The 19,950-nt window shown below is 49.9% G+C and overlaps 1 protein-coding gene and 1 pseudogene across 8 annotated transcripts in view; both read right to left on the bottom strand.

Moving 5' to 3' along the window:
- Positions 1-19,950, bottom strand: part of Ldlrad4 (low density lipoprotein receptor class A domain containing 4) — a 369,921-nt gene that overhangs the window by 161,668 nt on the left and 188,303 nt on the right. The gene's annotated exons all lie outside the window — the stretch shown is intronic.
- LOC124105553 (transcription factor BTF3-like) lies at positions 3,037-19,664 on the bottom strand (annotated as a pseudogene).

Raw genomic sequence — 19,950 nt, 5'->3', positions numbered from 1 at the left:
TTCTTGCCACTGCTGCTCAGGGCCATTTAAGGACCTTCCTGAATCTTGCAAACATCTTTCAAATCCCATAGAAAGCTCCCACATCTCCTGTGAGACAAAGAACTGGACCAGAAGATGGCCATTACATTTAATCAACATTTAATTAAATGTGTGCATTTCAATTTGACAGTTTTCTATCTTGGGGACAGTACCATTTTTTTCAGGTCTCTAATATTTGCTTGGAAACCCCAGGCTTCCTGCCTCAGTGCCTGCATGCCCACCAAGCCCGGGAAACCCTGGGTCCTGGTGCCAGGGTGCGCCTCAGCATCCTTCCCCTCTGCAGAGCTGCTCCTGGCCCCGCCCACCTGCAGCCACTCCCTTGCACAGGCCCTGGCTCAGGTGCACACAGGTATCCTGACACCAGCCTCTGCTGGAGGCAACCATGCCCGGCACAGGCGTTGCTGCACTGCAAAGGTCACACCCACCCACTCAACACAGACTGAGCACCTTCGAGGACCCACCCCCATTCCTGCTGCAGGAATCCAACCCAGTGTACGTCTCACAACCACAGGCTGCTCCTGCAGGCTCAGGGGCATGTGATGTCCAAAGGCCACACGAAGCAGGCAGCACAGCAGTGTCCGTCACAGGAGCAGCATCTCTCTGCTGCTTGGCACACTCTGGACGAAGCCAGGCCCTTGCCCACCTCACCTGTGCCAGCTGCCTGGATCCGTGGCTTAAGTGGGCTCCCAGTCTGGGCCAGCCAACGTCCTGCTATCACCCTCTTTGAACAGTCATCCTTCAGTGTGGACACATGCCTCCAGCCACGGAGCAGCAGGTGGCATCTGGCTGGCTGCTCACCCTGAGTATGGGTTTCACCTGCCTGATTTCTGCAAAGTGAGAACAGCAAATAAGGGGTGGGTGCCTGGCTAATAGTAAGAATAGAGAATATCAAGAGGAGGGAGCTGCTTGTCCACATGGCCAGGAAGCACATGCAGGACAAAACTGTAGGCCAGAAATTCAAAAGTCCTTACTATTTGTAGTTTAATGCAATGTATTAAAATGCATTTCCTCTAAATTTGGTATTGTGGAATTCTTTGACGCATTTATACAACACATTGGAAACCTCATTCTATTGCTTGGAAACTCCTTCTAAATAAACTTTCATCACAGACTGTATAAAATCCAATTTATTTTAATCAAGGAACTGCATTTTATCATTGTTGCTAACATTTCTCCTCTGCACAGACACCGGGCTGTCAGGGGGGCTCTCACATCATCACAACCCAGAAGGCAGCTCATCAACTTTAGAAAGGAGGTAGGATTTTCTCTGGAGAACACACTGAACAAAACCAGCCACAACACTGGGGATGCGAGGAGCACGGCCTCCGTCCAGTCCCCGGGCTCTGCAGCAGCCCCAGAATGAACATCTGCCGTGTAGATGCGGTGCCCATTAGCCCTGCAGCCTGTTAGCATATTTTAATGCTGCGATCACAGCTTTCTATTTCTATCAAGGTGCTACGAGGTGCCAGACTCTGGATTCACACATTGCGTCATTATTGTCCCTTGTGAACAGATTACACAGCAATATTGGGGACAGGGTTGAAAGGGAGTGAGCAGGGCTGACAGTGGGAAGGCAGATGGAGCTCAGGCAAACTGTAAAGAATGGATGGGCCGCCACGCAGGGGAGGCTTTGGGTTTTGTAGACCCTGGTAGGTAGTTTGTGCCCCGATGAACGCCTCTCTTTAAAAACCTTGAAATAATCACATTATTTACAAAGAAACACCTCTCTTGGCTAAGTGTTGCATTCAATATTTATCTCATTAAAGTTATTAACAGAAGTCAAGTCACTGGCTCAGAATGCTTTTTTGAGTGACAAGGGAACATAGGGATCAAAACTGCCTTCCTTGCCTGCAGACTGAGAAAACCTCGGCCCGAGGTGTTAATGAACGAAGGTCACTGCAGAGAGAACAGAGATGCTGAATCTTTATTTTAACTCATTCTTGTGAAACAAGGAACCCATACATCCAATGTGACCTAGGATGCAAATAAATCTCAGTGCTCCAATTCCAAGAAAAGCATTGTTGCGGATCCCACCCCTTCTGAACCTCACATCCCAAGTTCATGAAGGGCACTAAGGCGACTTACAGCCTCCTGATTTCCACTGTGCACGCGGGTGCAAATGGACCCACATACAGAAGCAAAGCAAAGCAAAGCTCCCCCATCATGTCTTCTCAAAAGGCAAGAGAGCTGGACCCTTCCCCTTTCTTCGAGTCTGACTCTGGCTGTGCCGCAGCAGTTGCGCCTGCACCGGGGAAGCATCCAGGGCCTGCCTGCTCCCACACCCAGCCCCTCAGTGCACCCCTCTGGCCAGAAAGCAGACCTGGGAAACAGCCTATCTCCATCCCCTTCCCTCCCCCTGGAAATCTGCACTTCAGGACAGACATTCCTGGCAGGGTCGGGGGCTTGGTGTCCCTAATGAGCCCTGGGGTCTCCTCTGCCTCTGGCTGTCCCAGAAGGTGGTGGGCAGCCTCCACTCACAGGCACAGCCCAGACTGCTGCCAATTTCCGTAAAGGTAAGGAGGGATGCTATGTGTTCCCACCACATCCAGCTGTCCCGACAGTTAAATGAGATGATTCCAGCAAAGCACTTAGCTCACCCTCAACCCGTGGAGCTGCTGAGGCACGAGCTCAGACCTGTGAGAAGCTCTTGCAGGTTGCAGAATACACAATGTCGATTGCTGTGACTGGACTTCGCCAACGGGCATTGCTTCCTCACGCCACAGCACCGGCCGGCTCCTGGCAGAAGACGTCAACCACCTTTCCCATCAGGAGGCCATCTCAGCCCAGTGTCCCCACCTGCTCACCTCTGTGCTCTGCCCAAGCCCTGAGGAGGAGGCTCCTCCCCCTCTGTGCTGAGCTCATCCGATTCAGCCCCTCGAGGGGGTCTTCCTCCTCTAGTGGCAGCCACCACCCTGAGACATTACCCCCCTGGAATAACCGCAGACCCACCCTCCCTTCCTCCATTAGTCCCTCCCTCCCTCCCATCACACACCCAGAGCCGTCAACATGACACCCGATGTCACATGGGCCGTGAGAGCACACTAGTGACAGGTGGCCCAAGAGCCACAGTGGGCCCCACACAGGGGACACCTCCAAGCCAGGGCACACTCTAACTGATTCATCTTCCGATGTGGCCGCAGGACTAACTTCAAACCCTGTGGAACAGGCGCCACTCTGCCCAACGTGCTGGGCTGCACCCTCAGATTACCTTCCAGCTATGTCCCTGTCTCTGTCCTGGGGGGGACATGCCACTCTTACTAGAGGTCACCTGACCTCCAGGTGACCCCCCCTCTCTACTTCTTGTCTTTCCCTGTCACCACCTGACCTGACAAGATAGTGTGGGGACTGGGAAAGAGAATTGGCCTCTGTGCCCCTCCAAATTCATATGTTACGATCCTAACCCCAGGTCATCAGAGCAAAGCCCTCATGAATGAGATAATGTCCCCATAAAAGGGACCCCCACAGAGCTTCGTTGACTCTGCAGCCACATGAGGACACATCAAGGGGTGTGGACTGTGAGCTGAAAGTGTGCCCTCACCAGACGCTGACTCTGGCAGCACCTGGACCTTGGAACTCCAGCCCCCAGATCTGTGAGCATTAAATATCTGAGGTCCTTAAGCCACCCAGCTTGTGGCATTTTGCTGGACAGACTAAGAAGCACACATGTTGGGGTCTCCACCAAAGACTGCGTTTTCTGCCCTTGGAAGAGTTATTTCAACTCTCTGGGTTCTGTTCTCCCATCACCCCCACACTCCCGCCAGGCTGCCCAAGAGCAGAGTGTCCTCCAGACACCCGCACCGTCCAGGATGATGCCTTCCCTCGGTACCCAGGCTCCCGGAGATGTCCCTCTGTCCCACACAGGGGCACCGAGAGACTGACTCCCGTGTGGATCTTCTCAGGTGCTGTGTCCTAGGGCGGGGTGGAACAGGCTGCAAGGCAGGTGGCCACTGCTCCCGACAGGGTTGGCAGGATGCACTATTAGGTCCAACAGGTGGAGTCTCTCCTGGTCCTCTGAGGTCAGACTGGCATTTACAATTTGGGTTCCATGTGCCCTCTCTCTCTGGGACACCCACAGTGGACACTTCCATCTTCTAACCACAGGGAAGGGGAGGGGGGAGGGTCTCTCTGAGGGGTGCGTCCCCCTTGGCTGCCCTTCTGTGGGAAAACGCGTGAAGTCAAAGACACAGGTGCAGGCCAACCGCGGGCAGGTGAGCAGTCTTCCTTGACAGACCCAGTCACGCGCCCACAACAGAGCTGCTACTGGACCTGAACCTGCCACCGGCTTCAAACCCAGGCGTCTGACCTGCCGGCAGAGGCCCCCGCCATACTTTCACCCCAATCAGGAGCCACCCTCCCTTCCAAAGGGTGCCTTCCCATGTAGGAACAGGCAAGCTGAGTCACATCCATACCCTTGGTGGCACGCTGCCCTTGCCCAGGGTAGAAGGATGAAGAGCCAGAGGTTCAATTCAAGTTCCTTTTTCTCCCAATTTGTAGGCACAGGAACAACCCAGGAGTCACCAGAGTAAATCTCTGTGGTCTTTGAAATGGGCAGAGGCATGTGATGCTCCTCTTATCACAAGTGACAGAGCAAAGAAGTGCTCAGTCCTCACTGACAGTGGCCCCCAGCACCCAGGCGGGGTCAGCCTGGCCGTGGCCCCACACCCCTTGCACTGCCATGGCCGTTCCCAGTGGACAGGTCATCTCAAGGGCGGGTGACTTATGCCCTGAGCTGAGTGGAGCCCAACAGAGACCACGGGGAGGGTTTAAGGAAAGAAGTCTCTCTAAGGGACAGCCATTCCCCCTGGACAACCACAGCGGCACTTCTGAGAAGGACCATCTGGAAGGAGGACAGGCGTGTTTGCTGGCATGACAGTGAGCTCCTGAAACATCAGGCTTGATTCCTCTCCACTGGCTGCCTGCTGTGTGCCAGAAGGACACTCACATATATCTACTTCAAGATCTATATCTATCTACTATATTATTAAAAATTATCTATTTTTAGATAATCCCACACCCTATGCTAGCGTCCCCACTGAGATGTGACTCAGAGCTGCCAGCCTGGGTGGGTTCCACAGAACGCTCACCCCTAGGGTCACTCCACCTCTGTATAACCCGACACATCACAAGATGGCCTTGATCTTCAGCTTCGTTTCTGTGACTACCCCAAGGTGGTCCCTTCCGAGCTTTACTGAATACCCTTTTTGGGTCATTTTCACAGCCAATGTATGGCCCAGGACCACCAAGCCAAGCAAAGAGGTACCAGGCAAGCTGAGTCACATCCACCCCCTTGGTGGCACGCTGCCCTTGCCCAGCCTCATCCTGGTGGCAATGCCCCCTCCCCCAGCCACCTTCACAACCACACTGAGAGTCACTGTGAATGGAAGCTGGCTTCTGGCACCAGGTGACCCCATTCCTGGCCTGATCATCCGTCCTGATCATCCACGTACAGTCAAGCAGGGCACCTAGGAGATTTTTACTTAATGTCCTCCAGCACCAGGGTAGAGCCGCCCACCACGGGACCCAGCTTTGAAAAGTTCTCAGAGATTTCTAAGAAGAGAAATCCAGCCCAGCGAGACTCTGAACCCTTCCAAATTACGAGGCTAAACCCTAGGAAATGATCAGTCAGGACCGACGGTTTCCACGGGGGCCGTCCTGGGCTCTTCAATGCACACCGTTAACGCAGGTCACCCGACAGCCTGCATTCTGGGTTTCATGACACCAGTGACATCCTGCTTTTCACCACAGCTCTCCCCTGGCCTTTGAGGACGGGGGCTGAGTCAGATCATTCTGCATTCCGCGCAGGAGCACAGTTTAAATCAATAGCGTTATCATACAGCGACTGTCCCTTCCCGTTCTCCCTAATGCCTAATAATTGTCAAGTTTGCACTAAAATTGATCAGCAACGGAGGCCCTTTCTCTTAACACCCCTCCCTGCACGCACACCAGCCCCGCCAGCCCCCGCTCCCCCAGGAAGCAGGAGCGGCATTGATTACAGGAGAGCTTGCCCTGACTTTCCCCAGTTACTTAAGCCGGCGTCTCATTGCGTGTCCTTAGAGACCAGGGCTTCGCTCAGGCAGAGAGCGTCTAGACAGTATTCATGACCCATCTGTCTGGCACGGCCCAGCGGATGGCAAACTCTATTAGAACTGAAACCATTTTTCCCTCCTCCTCCTCCCATCCCTCTTTCCCTTTGCGAAGCAGGAATCTGATACTGAAAATTACTATCATTGTTGCAATTCTCAAAATAGCACCACCAGACTTTCATTAACATCCACGCTAGACTACTAAATATTTAAAGAAGTGGATAAATTTCACCCGAAGTGGGACAGCCCCACACACATGAAAGCAGTCACGGAATCAAAATGTAAATCTAAAGAGGTTGTTTTTATCTGAGTAAATTTAGTGTCACAGCAGGAGGAAATGAGGCCTACGGTTTATTAAAACTTTCCCTCCCATTTGTTCTCTGCCTTTGTTTATTTGAAAAGGCAGAATTACTGCTCAAGACCCTGCAAGATTTTAATTGATCAGAAACCATCTTGGAGAAACAAAGGCACAGACCAAAGACCTCCCTCCTCCTGGCTCCCCCGCCCCACAAACTCCCCCAGGTGGGAGCTTGTTGCCAGTGACAACCTGCTGCAACCTGATCCCGTAGGGTCCCGAAGCTGGCCAGGGATGCCCATCCTCCTCCTCACCGTGTTTTAAATACCATCTTGGATCATTTTCACATGTGTCAATAAATTGTTTTGCCGTGTTTTTTTTTTTCTTTTTTCAAGTTGAAAAGGGGGCAGGGGAGCAGCTCTGTGAATACACACTGCTCTGCAGAACAGCTGGACGCACTGTAAGTGGCCTCTGCTGTTGGCCTTGATCAAGGTAAGCCAGAATTAAGCATTAGGCCTACGGGAGCTTGGAGCATCCCCGGCCCCACCACACCAGGAGAAATGGATAACGAGCTGGAAGATCTTGCCCTCCCCCTGGGGGGATCCTGAGGCTCTGCCCACCCTCCACTGGTGCAGCTGCAAGAGTCCGGCAGGCCACAACTCACACAGGCCAGGGGCCTGGGGCTGAAAGCTCCTGCCTGGTCAAGGTGGGCTCTGGGTGCCCACAGGTGACGGGCAGACAGAGCTGGCCCACCAGGGACAGCTGAGTCGCCCACCGTGAAGGAGGGCGCTGGCTCTCCAGGCACATAACTAGGGTCCAAGGAGGGTCACCAAGGAGGGAAGCCCCAAGGAACCCACTGAAATCAGTGACCCCAAACACCTGGGGCTCCTGGGTTAATTTTTCCCAATCCATTTCAAAATCCAGCATGAAACCAAGATTCTCATAGTCTACACATGGATTAAAAATTATCACGTACATCATTGTTCTTGGAGCACCCAGTTCTACGGCCCTTCAGAATAGGAGACTGCTTGATCTCCACTCCCCAATCCTACGACCTTCCAAGAACTGGTAAGTTGATCCCCTTCTTACTAGAAACACACCGTGAGAGGGGGAAAATCCAAAAGGAAAATCAAAACCACATCTGAGTTTAAGACCTCGGAGCAGCATGTTCCGCTGTGTGACTGAGTGAATGGCCTGCCCTCTCTGAGCACCACACGCCTATGAAACCTGCTAGGCTGGTGTGAGAGATGCGGGAGGTGAAGCATGTGAAGGCAAAGGCAGCTCCCACCTCACCTCACCTCACCTCACCTCACTGGGGGCTGCGGATGTCAGATAGACAAGACCTGCTGAGTGGTAAGCCCGCGCCAGGCCCCCCCAGATGTACTGAGGAGTTGCTGGGTGCCAGGCACTGGTCTAGCTGCTTGACCTGCAGACCTCATTAAGCCCTCAGAACCACTGTTTGAGGAGACACCATAACTATACCCCTCAAGGCAAGGTCCAAAGAGCTGAGCAACTTGCCTACAGCCACAGTGACTGAGGACTAGCACCAGAGCCCAGGGCACGACACTCCAGGGTGTGGTTTGAACCACAGCCCCACCTTGTCATCATTCCTGCCACTGTCACAGTGTCCACAGGAAACATCACCCTTCACAACACTGTCACTGTGTCCACAGGAAACATCACCCTTCACAACACTGTCACTGTGTCCACAGGAAACATCACCCTTCACAACACTGTCACTGTGTCCACAGGAAACATCACCCTTCACAACATTGTCTGTCACTGTGTCCACAGGAAACATCACCCTTCACAACACTGTCACTGTGTCCATAGGAAACATCACCCTTCACAACACTGTCTGTCACTGTGTCCACAGGAAACATCACCCTTCACAACACTGTCACTGTGTCCACAGGAAACATCACCCTTCACAACACTGTCACTGTGTCCACAGGAAACATCACCCTTCACAACACTGTCACAGCATCCGCAGGAAACATCACTGTTCAAGACACTGTCTGTCACTGCTTCCACAGAAAACATCACTGTTCACGACACTGTCACAGCATCCACAGGAATCATCATTGTTTATGCCACTGTCTGTCACATCATCCACAAGAAACATCACTGTTCACAACACTGTCACAGTGTACACAGGAAACATCACCATTCATGACACTGTCACAGCATCCACCAGAACATCCTATTCCTGATGCTATCTGTCACGGCATCCATAGGAAATGTCACTGTTCATGACACTGTCACAGCATCCACAGGAAGTGTCGCCATTCATAATACTGTCTGTCACAACAGGTCCACAGGGAATGTCACCATTTGTGATGCTGTTACAGCATCTACAGGAGATGTCATTGTTCAAAAAACTATCTGTTACAGTGTGTCCACAGGAAATGTCACCATTCCTGACACTGCCACAGTGTCCACAGGAAATGTCATCATGTGATACCGTCACAATGTGTCCACAGGAAAGTCAGCATTCATAACGCTGTCACAGCACATGTACAGGAAATGCATTCCCAGAGCTCTATGAAACCTACCGTGCAAGGGTGCACCCTGTGAAATGGGGACCCATTCAGCCAGGACCGACCGGCACCTGAGGCTGCACAAACACTCCTGCACATTCCTGCACACACTCATGTGCACCACACTCTCCAACACCTACACACTTGTGCAGGCACACACATAGACCCACACAGACTCAAGTACACAGCATACCCAGACCCACACACTCAGGTGCACACTTGCAGATACACTCAGGTGCACACCATGCAGATCCACACACACACACTCACACTTCTCCAGGGCTCAGTGGGAAGCGTGTCACACATCCCCTGGCTGGACATGAACCATCCTTCACTTGTCAGCATGTGCGTATCTAGAAGCCAAGGCTGGTCCCTCAAGGGTTGCTGGGCCAGGGACCCTCAACCCATTACAAAGCACAAAGTCTACCCTATTACTGGTCCCAGAATACAGTTTGACCACAGCAGGATTACACTTTGGTCACTTTGGGTGTCGTGGTTACCAAGTGCCCATTCTAAGGGCACTTTGGGGGGCAGACCTTATGTCATCTCTTTCTTTGGCCGGGATCATGTAGATACTTGCAGTGCCACTTCCACTAGCGAGCAGGTAGGAGGCCACGCAGACCAAAGGCTTTCCATCTTCTGTTCAGATCTGAGTGTTCTAAAGCAGTAGTCATCGCCCCGCAGATACTGGCAGGACCGCACCCCTCACAGTGCATTAGCCACATGTGGCAGCAGGACACTGGGGCTCGGCAGCATCTTACAGGACACTGAGAAGGCCAGGCAAGGAGGCTGGAGCAGCAAAGGAAGGACACTTCCCAAGTGTCCACCATGTGTGGTCAGCGCTCACACAAGGACAGCATCAATGCCCATGGGAGTTATGCCTCTCCCCACGGGATACCACGCAGGACAGGCACCGTCTTTCCAGGGGCACAAGCAGCTACAGAGCTCCTGGTAGCAGAAGTGAATTTCTAGTTATGAGGTAGGGTCCGGAGGGGAGACCACCTCGCTGCAGATGGTCAGAACAGCGAGACAGAAAATAGCAAAACAGTTAAATGTCAGATGCTGGGAGTTTGAGGGGCTCATTAGGGGCTTCTGAGAAGTTGAATACGTCGGTCTGGGCTGGAGATGGAATGTGTTAGTGGCTGTGACACCGTGTGGTGTCTGGAGACACCGAGGTCAAGGCCTGGGAGTGGGAGGTATGGCCAAGGGGGCGTGGAGGGGTGCGAGGGACCATAAGGTGAGGATCCTGCCTCCCAAGGGAGCACAGTCTCAAAAGGGTCAAGAAGTGGGTTCTGCAGAGGGCAGCAGTTCCTTAGGAAGCTACCGGTTGGCAGGTGGGACGAGGGCCAGGGCCAAGCTGAAGTACAAGGGAGGCTGCAAAGTGGGGGAGGGTTGGGAGGGGAGGGAGGGCTCAGGGCTCCTGAGGGCACAGATGGGGCTCCCCTAGAGTTCAGCCTCTGCCCAAGTCCTAGAAAGGAACCTATGGTGGGTTTCCACATGGAGCAGAGGGACTTCTCAGCACACATCAAAGTCACCTCAGCTCTTCAAAGTGACACAAATAAAATCTCATGGGTCACCTCTGAAGAGCCACAGGGCCACAGGGGAACTTCTCATACATTTTTTTGTACTGGAGATTGGACCCAGGTGCACTTATCCACTGAGCTACATCCCAGCCCTTTTAATTTTTTTGAGACAGGGTCTCACTGAGTTGCTTAGTGCCTCGCTAAGTTGCTGAGGTGGCTTTGAACTTTCAACTCTCTGCCTCAGCCTCCTGAGCTCCTGGGATTCCAGGAACTTCTCATTCCTAAATGATCTCATCCCATAGAATATTGGCTTCCGGATGGTCCAAGAGTGGATGGGGAGCTTCTCTTTACAGAAGTGTCCCCACTATTTAATGGGAAACAAAGGAGAGAGTCAGGTTATGATTTCCACAGCCCATAATGAATAACCCCATCACAGAAAGACAACCAGACCCCAGGAGCCCACTGGCAGAAGACAACCGCACCGCAGAAGGGGTCTCTCAGGCTCCCCAAGTGCACACCTGAACCTCTGCAGCCCTCGGGTTCTCCCAGAGGAGCAGGCTTGGGGACTCTGTGGGCGAGCAGCCTGCCAAGTCCAGAGTATGGAAAGTCTCCAGAATGAATCCAGACCCTCCCCACAAAGATCACCGGGGTCGGAGGAGAAGAGGAGAAGAGTTGGGGACAAACGGGGAGAGGCAGGCCTGGAAAGAGAGCTGATCCATCCATCAGATGCTGCCAACAGAACAAATCAAGACACATTCCTGAGACAACTGGGGAGACGGGCACTCTAACAGGTCCTGGATGGCGTTAGGGAATCGCTGTTCATGCTTCCTGAGACAGTGACGGAGGACAATGAAGGCGGTGAGCCCTGGCTGGGCTGCTAGGAACCTGGCCTCAGGGTTCGCAAACAAGCTTTTCGGGGAGGTGGAGGCTGCGGTGGATAGAGGGTAGTTATGGCTTGGTGCTCAAAAGTGGCTGGTGATTTGAACACAGTCCTTTCGGGGGGTAAATACTGAGGGAAATGGAAAGGGCTGGTTTGGGAGGACAGGCAATCAGCTCAGATTTTCATATGTTGAATTAAATGATCTTATTTAATTATTATGACCCAAAATGGCCTCAGAGGCAAAAGAGAAAAGTTTCTGAAAAAGTTCTGAAGCTCAACTCCCGGCTCCCTTGGAGCTCGTCACCAGCTCCAGTTCATCTGGCTCAGAGACTTAGCTTTATGAGGCCACCTAGAGAGAAAGGAGTGACTGCGACCTCCAGCGGGGTGGGAGCCGCTCCAGCCCTCTTTCCCCCAATAGAACCTTCTCCACTAATTGGAAATTCCACTGAAGCTGAAAGAGAAACCGTTCCAACGACAGCTGGCTTCCTGTCACCTCCGGGCTTCCTTGCGAGGTCCCGTGGCACCAATTCCTCTGCACAAGTTGGTGGAGGAAGGTCTGCTCTTGCCAAGACTTCCCAGGCACACAGCTCTTTCCACAGTGCAGAGACCCTTGCCTCTGGGAAGTCAAAGGAACCTGCTCCGCCCCCCATGATATGGCCAGGGGATCTGAGATGGGATGTCACCCAGGGTCAGCCGAGCACGCAGAAGGCTCTGGGTGTGCCCTGGCATAGCAGCAAAACTATCTCCAGTTGTAGAAGAGAAGACGACAGGACACTCCCAGCCGGGCAGAGTGAGGACCTCAGGCTCACGGAGCAGAGCCCAGGGCCATGCCCGCAGCAGTCTCCCCAGCGTGGCAGATGCACAGGCAGGGGCTGTGGCACACGCAGGCTCCTCTCTGCGCCCATTTCGACTCTTCCTCAGGCTCCTCAGCCCCAGAAGCCCCACCTGCGACGTCAGGAAGCCCTGCTCCTATCTCAGGACACCTCACTCACTAGCTGCTCTGTCATCCTGTCCCTGGCCATCAGACCCCACTTCTCACCATCTGGTACACCTTCCCCAGAAGCCACCACGGCTGCAACTTCGAGTCCAACCAAAGTGACCCTACACTCCAGAGCCACACACGCCCTCTCCCGTGTGTCCCCTGAAGTCATCTCTGCTGGTGCAGGTTTGAGATCCCCAACTTGACTCTGGCACCCTGACGGCGGCATCTGTTTCCGTCATTCCCCATAATGAGGCTGTTGAGGGCTCAGGATGACAATATTCTGATAAAGCAGACATAAGACAAGATGTGAGAAAAGCCGGGATTTTAGCCTAATGGCATATTCTCCCTTCCACAGAAAGAGGCACACCAAGCTCTTCCTGTGGAGATCAAAGCCAGCCTCGCCCTCCACGACTGTGCAAGGCCCTTTGAGTCTTGCAGCAAAACACAAGCACCCCGCTCAGTGGCTACCTGACCAGAGCTGGCAGAGAGAGGCAGATGGAATCAGACGCGCCTCCGTCTAGTGTCCAGAAACGAACAGGAAAGGCGACTGACGTCTACTGCAGGGACCTCAGCTGTTACTGGGGGTAATGCAGTAATGTTTTATTTCTAACTAGAATTCATGCCAAATTTCAGCAAATATCAAACGAGACAGAGACCACCAACATGCCTGGGTGCTCACCCAAAACCAATGGCAGGGACAGAAAGTGACCCTGGCTCACTGGGACTCCAGAGGACTCCACCTTGCTTCCACCTGGGTGCACTCGAATGTCAACAGCAAACATCTCCTTCCGGTGGGCAGGGAGCAGGTCAACAGGGCCACCCTGTCCTTAAACAGGAGCAAGAATGAGGCACTGCTGGTCTCTCCAGAGCGCAGCATTCTAAGACAAGAACTGCAGTACTTCTTTGAGGAGGAGAGGAAGGAGAGTTTGTTTTTTAACTAGGCAAAGAACTATTTATTAATTAATTAGCTGCAAAAAATAAATTGTGTATAAGCAAAAACTAAAAAGAGCTGCAGTGTCCAAGGCGCTTGGGCTTAAAAATATTAGAGAACTAAATTTTATCAGATCCACAAACAAAACAATTTCTAAAAAAGCCCTAGAAAAAGAAGAACAAATCAACATCAAAAGCAATAGAAGACAGGGAATAATGAAAATCAGAGCTGAAATCAATGAAATCTAAACAAAAGAAAAAAATATTTGACAGAACAAAAAATTGGTTCTAGGAGCTGGGGCTGGGGTTCAGTGGTAGTGCACTTGCCTAGCAAGTGTGAGGCCCTGGGTTCAATTCTCAGCACCATGTATAAATAAAAAAATAAAGATCTATCAGCAACCAAAAAGTTAAAATCAACAATTAAAATAAAAAAATTAAAATAAAAAATTAAATCAACAATTTTAAAAAAAGTTGGTTCTTTGAAAAAATAAATAAAATAGATAAACCCCTGGCCATGCTAACAAAGAGAAAAAGAAAGAAAACTCAAATTACTAAATTACAAGATGAAGAAGGAAATATCACAACAGACACATCTGAAATACAGAGGATACCTATAAACTATTTGAAAATTTATGTTCCAATAAAATAGAAAATATCGAATACATCGACAAATTTCCAGAGACATGTGACCTACACAAACAGAATGAGGAGGTCATACATGATTTAAACACATCAATTTCAAGTAATAAAATAGAAAACACCATCAAAAGCCTACCAACCAAGAAAAGCCCAGGACCAGATGGATTCTCTGCTGAGTTCTACAAGACTTTCAAAGAAGAATTAATACCAATACTCCTCAAAGTATTCCATGAAATAGAAAAGGAGGGAACCCTTCCAAACTCATTCTATGAGGCTAATATCACCCTGATACCAAAACCAGACAAAGACACATCAAGGAAAGAAAACTTCAGACCAATATCCCTGATGAACATAGATGCAAAAATTCTCAGTAAAATTCTGGCAAATCACATATGAAAACATTAAAAAGATAGTGCACCATGATCAGGTGGGGTTCATCCCAGGGATGCAGGGTTGATTCAACATACAGAAATCAATAAATGTAATTCATCATATTAATAGACTTAAAAACAAGAATCATACGACCATCTCATAGATGCAGAAAAAGCATCTAACAAAACACAGCTCACCTTCATGTTCAAAACTCTAGAAAAACTAGGGATAGTAGGAACATACCTCAACATTATAAAAGCTATATGTGCCAAACCCAAGGCCAACATCATCCTAAATGGAGAAAAATTGAAAGCATTCCCTCTAAAAACTGGAACAAGACAAGGGTCCTCTTTCACCACTTCTGTTCAATACCATCTTTGAAACTCTAGCCAGAGCAATTAGACAAAAGAAAGAAATTAAAGGGATACAAATAGGTAAAGAAGAACTCAAACTATCACTATTTGCTGATGACATGATTCTGTATCTAGAAGATCCAAAATATTCCACCAGAAAACTTCTAGAAATAACAAATGAATTCAGCAAAGTAGCAGGATATAAAATCAACACCCATAAATCAAACACAGTCCTATATATTCGTGATGAATTCACTGAAAGAGAAATTAGAAAAACTACTCCATTCACGATAGCCTCAAAAAATAAAATACCTGGGAATCAATCTAACAAAAGAGGTGAAAGACCTCTACAATGAAAACTACAGAACACTAAAGAAAGAAATTGAAGAAAACCTCAGAAGATGGAAAGATCTCCCATGCTCCTGGGTAGGCAAAATTAATATTGTCAAAAGGGCCATAGTACCAAAAACGTTATTCAGATTAAATGCAATTCCTATTAAAATCCCAATGACATTCTTCATAGAAATAGAAAAAGCAATCATTAAATTTATTTGGAAAAATAAGAGACACAGAATAGTTAAAGCAACCTTAGGAAGAAAAGTGAAGCAGGAAGCATCACAATACCAGACCTCAAACTATACTACAGAGCAATAGTGAAAAAACAGCATGGTATTGGCACCAAAACAGATTTGTAGACCAATGGTACAGAATAGAGGACACATAGACAAACCCACATAAATACGGTTATCTCATACTAGACAAGGGTGCCAAAAAACATTCACTGGAGAAAAGATAGCCTCTTCAACAAATGTTGCTGGCAAAACTGGAAATCCATATGTAGCAAAATGAAATTAAACCTCTATCTCTCACCCTGCACAAAACTCAACTCAAAGTACATCAAAGACTTAGACACTAGAACAGAGACCCTGTGCCTAATAGAAGAAAAAATAGGCCCAAATATTTACCACATTGGCCTAGAATCTGAATTCCTTAACAAGACCTCTAAAGCACAAGAAGTAAAATCAAGAATCAATAAATGGTATAGATTCAAATTAAAAAGTTTCCTCTCAGCAAAGGAAACAGTCAATAATGTGAGGAGAGAGCTTACAGAGTGGGAGGAAATCTTTACCACATGCACCTCTGATAAAGCATTAATCTCCAGTATATATAAAGAACTCAAAAAACTTAACACCAAAAAAACATATAACCCTATCAATAAATGGGCTAAGGAACTGAACAGACAGACACTTCACCAAAGAAGAAATACAATCGATCAACAAATATATGAAAAAGTGTTCAACATCTCTATCAATTAAAGAAACGCAAATCAAAACTACTCTAAGATTTCATCTCACTCTTGTCAGAATGGCAATCAAAACTACAGGCAAAAATAAATGTTGGTGAGGATGTGGGGGAAAAGGCACACTCATACATTGCTGGTGGGACTGCAAATTAGTGCAACTACTATGGAAAGCAGTGTGGAGAGTTCTCAGAAAACTGGGACTGGAACCACCATTTGACCCAACTATCCCATCTCTTGGTTTATATCCAAAGGACTTAAAATCAGCATACTATAGTAATGCAACCATGTCAATGTTTATAGCAGCTCAATTCACAATAGCTAAACTATGGAACTAACCTAGTTCAATAGATAAATGGATAAAAAAGTGGTATATATATATATATATATATATATATATATTTTTTTTTTTTTTCCAATGGAATATTACTCAGCTTTAAAGATGAGTGAAATTATGGCATTTGCCAGTAAATAGATGGAGTTGGAGAATATCATGCTGAGCTAAATAAGCCATCCCAAAAAACCAAAGGCAGAATGTTTCCTCTAATATGCGGATGCTAATTCACAATAAGGGGAGCAGGGCACCAGAGAAGAATAGCATTACCTTAGATTAGGTAGAGGGAAGTGAAGGGAGGGGAGGGGAGGGGATGTGGGATAGGAAAGATAGTAGAATGAAACAGACATTGTTACTGTATGTATATATGTGACTCATGACCAATATGAGTTTACTGTTTTCAGAAGTCGGTCAGTTCAGTTTGCCCCACTCCTTAGAAGCCTCATCAAAATTTCCCACAAGATCTAAAACTTCATTATAGTCCTTTCCAGTAGCAAGTGGTGCCTTTCCATCCACAGATTGTGTGGGCAGGGTTCAGCCAGTCTCCTTAAACTGGTCAGACTGCCTGCAGGGCTACTTCCAGGTATCGGGCAGCACTTGGGTCGGTGGCTCTGTCTCAGCGTGGCCTGTACTGGTGAAAGTGTTTGCTGCCACAGACGCCTGGGCTTGAGGGTTGTTAAGGTGGACCGCTGTTCCTTGGTCTGTAAACATATTCCCGTCTTCAACACCAGAGATGTTGTTTACTCCTAACTTCTTTAAGCAGAATTGAAGTTTTTTACCATCTGCGGTAGCTCTTCTACGAACCACCGTCTTCTTTCTGCAAGCAGTTCCTTTCCCACCAATGCCCACGGTGCCTGCAGTTTGGTTTTTCCTGGTTTGTGACAGTTTCTTTCACCTTGTCAGAGTGGAAGTGGGGCCGTGTGGGGGGACAGGGCTGGCGCTTAGTGGGTCTCAGGCAGACCAGCTGAGATTAGGCACACACATGTGGGGACACAAGATCAGGAGCATCTTACTAACACAGTTATGTTCCATGAAAGGGACACTATCCATCTGTGTAGGAAATGCACCCATAGAGGGTCCAATTTAAAAGAATGCATTGGTAGATGGTCCAGTTAAAAAGGGGTCGTCTAGTAAAACTCACTAAGTGGAGCACCTCCAAGATGCGTTCCCAGCCACTCAGGGGAAGCCCAGTGCTCCTTGTTAGACTAGATTCCTTCTGGGCAGGGTGCAGGGAGAGGGTGCATCTCCCTTCCAGATTAGACCACCCTGCAGGCTTTCCAGGTGACAGAACTGTGTGTCTACCTAAAGGGAGTATCAGCAAGAATGGGGCAGTGACAACCTCGCCAAAAGTTCCTGACCTAAAGGACAGGCCAGCTACACCGAGCTCAGAGCAAGTGTCCTTCCAAGCGGCAACTATCCACCTTGCTCTGAGAAAGAAGCGTGGGGCAGCCGCTGGCCAGGTCACGGCCAGCTGGCACACTTCTTAGGAACAGAATGGGTGGGAAGCACCCAGAGCCTCGGAGGAGCACCCACTAGGAAACCTGGAAACTCCTAGTACATGTGTAGAGTGGCCCTGAGGTTGAGGACAGCGATCCAGGTCCCCTAAACTGACTGACTCACATCACAATGACGACATGAGGTTCCACCACCCCCACGTGGGCTTCCCATAGATCCTCACGGCAGCCTTACGTGGCAGGAATCATTCCATCCCACAGATACAGACGCTCAGCTTTGAAGGGGTTTGTCCCTCCCCCCGGTCAGCAGAAGACAGCCAGGGTCCTTCCCTGTAAGAAATCCCCCTTTCTTGGCTATGAAGACATGGTCAGTGGTTTCTGAGGCATAGGGCCACCACTGCCAACCGGATCTAAGGGAGGGAAACCTTAGGGCCAGATGGAATCACTGAGGGGGCCACCGCTTAGAATGGAAGTGTGCACATTTGTATAATGAATGGAAAAGAACCAGAGAGGAATACGGATGAGAAAGGGGAAGAGGGAGTCAGGGAACCCGTGGGGAGAGGAGGAACTAGAAGAGCAAAGGGTTAAAAGTGACAGGAGGACCTTGTGGAAGGACCGGACGTGAAGGAGAGCATCTGAGACAGGGATGGTGGGCAGCTCCAGGGCCCAGGCCAAGCCCACCACCCTCTGCCTTCATTCACACAGAACCTCGGCTATGGAAGGAAGGCCTGCCCCACATGGCGGTGATGCCCCTCACACTTTATCACGCTCATGACCCTTGTCACTCAGGCCTGGAGAAAATAAAATAAGAAAGCACTTCTACGTTGCTCTTCTGTAAGACGCCTGTGGAGCCCAGCTGACCCACCTCAACTGCTCAGCACTTCAAGGCCTGTTCTGTGTGTTTCATGTGCCTTGTCCCATGCAGTGCCCACAACCACCATGCTTATGGCCCCACTGTGCAGAGCAGGGGACAGGGCACAAGACACAGCATAACCTGTCTAACTGCTGGGAGGTCCCGGGGTCTAGCCTGGAGCAAGCACGTCCCCAAATGTACTGTTGGGTTGTGGGCTCATGAGCGTCTTCCCATGATAAGAAGAAGGTCCTCCCATGCTCTTGGCCTTCCTGCAAGCACCTTCCAACCCTCAGGGGATACTCCACCCTGCTCCCAGCCCCACTTCTATGCCCTGTGACAGTCCTCCCAGGTCCCTCCCTGGGTTGGTTCCCGTTCTCTCAGCAGGACACCACCCAGCAAGTGCACCAAGGCCAGCCAGACCTGGAGAGAGCCCGAGGCCACAGGCCCGTGAGGGAGGCCAGCTGGGTCATGCAAAGGCTTCGGAACCAAACACCCTGAGGAGAACCTAACCCGATGCCAAGAAAGCACACAGTCAATCCTAGGCTTGGAGAGCTGACCTGGCGGTGTGCAGAGGGGACTTGGTGAGCACTCGGTGTGAGAACTGGCAAATGGACACCATGGAGGGTCTTGAGAAAATGGTACACTCCAGCTCTTGAATTGAGCAAGCATAAGCAGCAGACTTAAAGTCTACTAGCACAGACCTTTTTATATTGGGGTACACACAGCTTTCTCCCAACACAAGGTGGCAGGAGGAAGAGAGCAACTGGTTTCTTTTCTTATATCCTCACCCACTCTTCTCACATTTGTAGCATTGATATTTATGTAGTCGAATTTCCCCAACACAAAATTTTAAATATAACTCCTCCAAATAATGCCAGTAGAACTAGGGTGAGTAGCTGAAAGCACCCTGAAGTGATCTCAGTGAGACCCCACCAAGGGGCTGGGCTAGTCCGCGTGCCATTGCTGTTACAAATACATGACATGAGCCACCTGCAAAGAAAGGAAGGGCGTGCCCACATCTTCAGAAGTTCAGTCCATGGCTGGCTGGGGCCCTTGCTTTGGGGCCAGCAGTGGGGCAGCGCATCATGGTGGGTCCACAGGGTGGAGCCACACTGCCAGGACTGGAGGACCACTCACGAGGCCCCTCCTCTTAGAGGTCCCCCGCCTCCCAGGAGCACCACACTAGGGACCACGCCTGGGCCTCGGGGACACTTATCCAAAGCACAGGAGGGGCAGTTCTCCCAACCTGAGGTTCTCAGACAACCCAAGGACACGTAGGGAGCCAAGCTCCTTTTCCTCAGAGAGAAACAGTAGGGCTTAACTGCATTCTGGCCCCTTCCCCATCCTAAAAGCCATGAGATCAGAAATCGATG

The sequence above is a fragment of the Marmota monax genome, unplaced genomic scaffold (assembly GCF_021218885.2).
Source record: "Marmota monax isolate L192 unplaced genomic scaffold, Marmota_monax_Labrador192_F-V1.1 WCK01_AAM20220418_F8-fsc00180, whole genome shotgun sequence".
NCBI classification, from domain to species: domain Eukaryota; kingdom Metazoa; phylum Chordata; class Mammalia; order Rodentia; family Sciuridae; genus Marmota; species Marmota monax.
Note: the sequence above shows the minus strand (reverse complement) of the source record. Positions and strands in the feature narration are given on the sequence as shown.